Source organism: Eucalyptus grandis, chromosome 11 (genome assembly GCF_016545825.1).
Source record: "Eucalyptus grandis isolate ANBG69807.140 chromosome 11, ASM1654582v1, whole genome shotgun sequence".
NCBI classification, from domain to species: domain Eukaryota; kingdom Viridiplantae; phylum Streptophyta; class Magnoliopsida; order Myrtales; family Myrtaceae; genus Eucalyptus; species Eucalyptus grandis.
In genome coordinates this window covers 11,605,515-11,611,925 of record NC_052622.1, presented here as the reverse complement: position 1 = coordinate 11,611,925, position 6,411 = coordinate 11,605,515, and positions in this window count along the sequence as shown.

Here is a 6,411-nt window from a genome sequence, read left to right as displayed (position 1 = left end):
TTTCTAATGGAAATGCTCCATTTTTTCATTTAATTTTGAGAAGAAGGGTACTTACCTGAGGTATGGCAACTGTAACCCTGTAAAGAATGTGAAAGAATAGGTTAGTGTAAAAATTTTAGGGATTGAAATGTTGAAAACGATACATTATTACCTCTTCATTCACTTTTATCCTTTGGGTGCCAACATTTCTTGAATTCACCCGCGTGGATATTTAGTAACTCGACATTACCCTTAACTTGCATTTGCCTTTAAGTGTTTGATGTTTTCATATTAAAGGAAAAGAGATTCATGTCGAGACGTTATCAAAATGAGCAATTGGAATCAACACAATTTACCCTTCACATGTTTTCATTCTTCAAGTACGAATTTTGCCTAAAGTGGCTAAGATTGATTGAAAAATAGCTATATAGCCCCGATTTTATTTATGAAAAGCACTTTTATTATATACCAATTCACAAAGTTCAATTCCTATTTTTTTTCAAATGCTCTTTTCGAAGAGACGTTTAATTGACAAGGAGCTTGAAAATTTAAATATGGATCATTAGATGTTTTTCAAGATCTTGCTTTAAAAAGGAGAGGGATTGCTCTTGTTTCCACATTTGAGGATATTGTTCTTTAGATGCTTTGCTCATTTATTCCCTACAAAGAAAAGATTTGATATGTTATTTCCTGCTTGATTGGGAATCATTTAAGAACTATACACATCCCTTACGCCAAAATGAACAGTCAAGTCTTAGCATAATTCCTGGTAAGGCACTGCTCTACAGTCAGTGTAACTTTCCCCCATTTATCACCCTGTGAGAAAAGGGGATGAAACGGGTTATTTCCATACTTAATTAGGTTCAATTGAGGAATGATACATCATTTCTTGATAAATTTGACAATGTTGTCCCGGCACGTCATTGGTGGGGGAAGGAGAGATTTTTCTAAGTCAAACGTTGCTCCCCCACTCTTTATTTGACAAACCTTTGTTTTGTTCGAGTCTGTCCTATGCCAAAGAAAAAGATGTCATTTCTTTATGCTAAAGAGAATCAAGTTTATGAACGAAATACATTCTTTTTCCAAAGTCAGGTGATCAACATCCCAAGGTATCTCTTATGGAGGAAGGGATAATATTGCCTCCTTTGTTTCATTTGAATCTTTCATTGTTTAAGATGAACAGGACTTAATAATGCTCCATCGCATTTGTTGGAACGTTACAAAACTTGGTACTCTTGATGTCTCCTTGACAATAGAAAAGAAAGTCATGTCAAAAACGATATCAGAAATCGATAATTGGAATCGATACAGTTTACTCTTCCTTCGAATTTGCCTTTTGGATGCTTGGCAACTCCCTTCATTTGTCTCATCATGCAAGTGAACGAGATCAATGGGCTATTTTGGCACCTAAGGCATTTGCCTCATTTCCTTGCGATAAAGCATATAACAAAGTAGCATCTTGTGACATGAATCTCCAAAGTTGATTGCAGAAAGTTCTTGCAGCCAAATGTTCAAATGCTTTAATTGCCAAAATGTGCAAGAGCCCCATAGCCTTTTAGTAACATATGATGCGACTCTTAATAAAGCTTGTAAAAATCTGGTGATGGCGATGCCCAACCTCCAAATAAAGAAACTTCTTAGAATGGAATTCAACTTCGTTTGCCTCAATGGAAGATTGGCGCTGACGAAGCCTCGGCGCATGCTTGGGGCACTTTGAGTTCTCATCAGGAATGGGCTTTTAGTTTCGTAATCGAAGAATGCAACGGCAGGGATACAGTGAGGAGACTAGAAAGGTAACGCAGGTAATCGAGCTGAAGACCGCTGTAAAGCGAAAGATAGGTTTCCACTGAGTTGATGAAATGGAAGCCCCTGGTAAGTGAACAACTAACATCTTCTAGAAACTCTTGCAACAACTCAGAGACAACATACGTGCCTCTCGCAACCTCCTGTCATTCTTCATACCTATCTCTCTTTTTTGTCTTTTAGCATTCACGATTTCTTCAGTTAACCGAAGCATCCCTCCTAGTTTCCTTGCGACTGTAAGGCAGTCCTTTGCCAAAGAGAGGACATGGCCCATTGCTTCTGCCTAGAATGAAGCTCAGCACCTAGATTTGTTTCTTTAGTGACTCAATAACCTTCTCCGAAGTTCTTCGTATGCTTTTGCCATTATGATCTGATCACGCATAATCTTTAATGCAGATTCGTAATTAAGATTCTCATATTCTCTTCTCCATATGCCCTTTTTTCACAGTGGTCTTGATATTTTGGACCTTTCTTTTGTTGCTTCAACTAGTTGGTCATTTTCTCTGTTTTGTTGGATGAACTCTGAAGTTCAGAGGACCCTCCTTCCTAGCACATCATCCGATGCTTGAGTTTCAAAGACCTACACTTTTGTCCTTTAGAAGATGTGATTGGCAATCTTAGATGATCCCTTTATTTTACCTATTTAATAAAAATGGATGAACGAATCAGTTGTTATACCAAAAGTCCCTACAAGAACAATTACAACTTACCATCTCAAAGTATCATTTATGGACTAACTCGAGAAAGCGACTAAGTGAAGAGATGAAATTTTACGCAAGTTCTTCTTAAAACTCTTTTTTCAAAACATTTCGAAGCTAAGGTATAAAAGCTAAGCTCCAAGGGTCCATTTGAAATACTTGAAGGGTTTTATAAAGAATGATGTTTTTATGAAATCGAATTTAATTACTCAAAATGCCAGTTGCATGATTCATAAAAGTGCCGATTGGGCTCGCATGCAAAACTCAAAACTGAAAATATCATTACTACCAAGAATAAAGACAATGATATCATACAAAACACGCTTGCATATATTTATAATCCATTCTCATCCTAATTCTAATGTCGACTTCTTGGCATGATCAAGTGAGCGAAGTTCAAGAAGTGTCATCATGCATGACCTATGAAAAGAAGACAATGTTAGTGTGTGAATGAAAAATTGATCTTTCAATGAGGTCACTTATTACAGCAAAATCGAGATGACAATACATGCCCCATAGTCCCTATTATGGGATTTTTGTATTTCACTAAGATTTGTCATAAGAAAAGGGGCATCTTAAAAGATCGATTGGTGGCTATCGATCGAATGTCCATTCTATTCCAAAAGTTTCATATGCAAAAGTGGCATTGATTTTTGAAAGATTGATTTGTGATTTTACTCCTAGAAAAATGAGATGACTTTTATTTTGAGAAATCCATACACAAAATATTATCTTAATTCCAATCCAGAATGTAAGAAAAAAGAATTTGATCGAAAATATGATCTCAATTTTTTGTGCCCGAAATATAATTTTGACTTGAAAGAATTTCTAAACAAAAAGTGGTTTTGAGCCCATAATTGAAAATTTAGACAAAGTCATATGTTAAGTGGGGCTAGATCGATAGGCTTGAAATTTATATTCAAGGTTCATTATCAAGAGTGCTTGCCAATTTTTTTATTATAACCCTACATCATCGAGGGCATTCAATTGATTTCCGCGAATTTCAAAATGAAAGTTTAATAAAAATAATAAAAGTGAATAAAAAGAAAATGATACTTACAATGGGTGGTGACTTTCTCTCTATTTTTTTTTTTAATTACATAGATATGCACATGGAATGTGGTTCAATTTATATTCTATACGGCTCAAAGTGGAGCTATGAGATTACCGGACTAAACCGACGTGATCACGATTAGGTCGGGGTTTCCATGACTCCAACTCCATCAAAGAGTCGACCCATGTCGCATGATTGTCAACCAGGGTGGTAACTCTTGACATTAAGAAAGAAATTCCGGTTGAGATGGGCAACTCGTACTACATGATCATAGGTGTTCACCTCAACACCATCCTAAGAAATCGTGTGCGGCCCAGGTTCGGCAGCAAGTCATGTATGCTAGTGTAGTGCAATACAAAGAATACATACACCACAGTTTATAAACAAGTAGCACTTCAAAATTCAAAACATAAACATTCATTCCCAACTCCACACTCTGCAAGACAAGGGGTTAACAATCACCCCTCCCCTTATTAACTCCCAACTACAAAACATTTAACACTTACGTTAGGATGTACCTGATATTCTCGTTGCCAAACAAAACTTATTTTGAATAAGATAGATTTAGGCCTAAGTCCTCTAAGATTTAAACCAAGTCCCTAGTGAAGTCGCCAAACTGTCACGACCTACCCTGAAAGGGAATAGGTTTAGGGTATTACCTAAAGATTGAGCCTACGATCCATGATTAGGTACGAGTTTCCCAAACTCATATCTCATGCAACATTGAGATGTTCATAAGAATTTTGTAATAAGGAGTCATCACTAACTTATTAGGGTTGGCTAGAAACTAAGGGAGGCATGAGAGTGTACATCACTTCCTACGCAACCAGCAAATCGAGGGTCGGAGATGTGATTACACTAATTAACTAATTAGTGTCATTTTGGTACCTAATCTTATTCATTTTAGAAAGAGATTTTGTCAAATAGTTTAGATTAATTTTATAACAATCCATTAATACACGATGTGATCATAAGGGTACGTGATACTTTCCCGTTAATATGTTACTACAACAGTCTTGATGGAAGACGTCGTAACATAAGAAACGGAAAGATCTGGTGATTACATATTTATAGATTCCAATTTTATATTTCTCAATTAATTTCTGATTTATTGCACGATTTATTAACCCGTTTATTATGTGATACTTGCTCGTTAATATATTACCACAATGGTCTTGATGGAAGACGTAGGTAACGTAAAAATGAAAAGACCTAGCGATTTCATATTTGCATATCTCAAGTTTATGTTTCCCAATAAATTCCAATTTATTGCCCGATTTTTACCCACGTTTATTACGTGATACTTGCATGTTAATATGTTACTACAACGATCTTGATGGAATATGTCGCATGTAAGAAACAGAAAGATCTGGTGATTCCATATTTGCAAATCCAAATTTTCTATTTCCCAATGAATTCTTATTTATTGCCCAATTTATTATCCGCATTTATTACGTGATACTTGCCCGTTAATAAATTACCACAATGGTCTTGATGAAAGATGTCAGCAACGTAAGAAACGGAAAGATCTAGTGATTCCATATTTGCATATCCCAATCTTATGTTTTCCAATTAATTCCGATTTATTGCCCGACATGCTTGTTAATATGTTACCAGAACGGTCTTGAAGGAAGACGTCAACAACGTAAGAAACGGAAAGATCTAGTGATTCCATATTTGCAGATCCCAATTTTATGTTTCCCAATTAATTCCAATTTACTGCCTAATTTATTACCCGCATTTATTACGTAATACTTGCCTATTAATATGTTACCATAACGGTTTTGATGGAAGACGTTGGCAACGTAAGAAACATAAAGATATGGTGATTCCATATTTGCAGATTCCAAATTTATATTTCCCAAAGAATTCATATTTTTTGCCTAATTCATTACTCGTGTTTATTACGTGATACTTGCTCTTTAATATATTACCACAATGGTCTTGATGAAAGACGTCCACAATGTAAGAAATGGAAAGATCTGGTGATTCCATATTTGCTTATCCTAATTTTATGTTTCCCAATTAATTTCATTTATTACCCGATTTATTACCCGTGTTTATTATGTGATACTTGTCTGTTAATATTTTATCATAACAGTCTTGATGGAAGATGTCACGCCCGAACCACGAGCACGCAAAAACCCCTTCCCTTGATCAATAAAAAGCAACGTCTCAGGACTCATCGACGACTATTCATTTTAATCTTTCATTATACGCAAGCGGAAGACGAACCATCCCCCAGTCAAATAGACAATCAAACAATCAAACAGGGATAGAGGGATGAACAACAAGACCACTTCTCACATATATATATATATATATATATATATATATATATTCATATTTGATTAACCAACAGAGGATCGTTTCCGATTTACAAGCCCAACAGAGGAACCGATCCATCCTCTAAGCCAAACCAAAAAGAAACTAGTCTAGGCTAATCCAACTATACAAAAAAAAAACCCTCGGGTTCAGCACCACTATCACTGACCCATTGAACTCAGGCTCACAAGTCGATCACTGTGGAGCGGGGGCAGGATTCTCCACTCACACCGTCAAGAGGGTCCAACTGCATGGGATCTCAATTGGCATCCTCGGGCCCCTACCGGCAGCCCGTCAAAAGCCCATAGAGGACCGATCAATATATTGTCCTCCCGGATGAACCACGCCAGGAACCAATGGGGTATCCATTGCCCCAATCCCTCATCCACCCAAATGATGGAGAGATACTTCTCGTAAAGATGCACCCAACCCGAGAAGCAGTGGTGCGTCATGACGGTCTCCTAGTCCTTAGAGATTCCGAATGGCACCAGCTGGTGCACCATTCTAAGAGCCTCAAAGTGGTTATACAATAACCGCAGATAAAATCTCAAC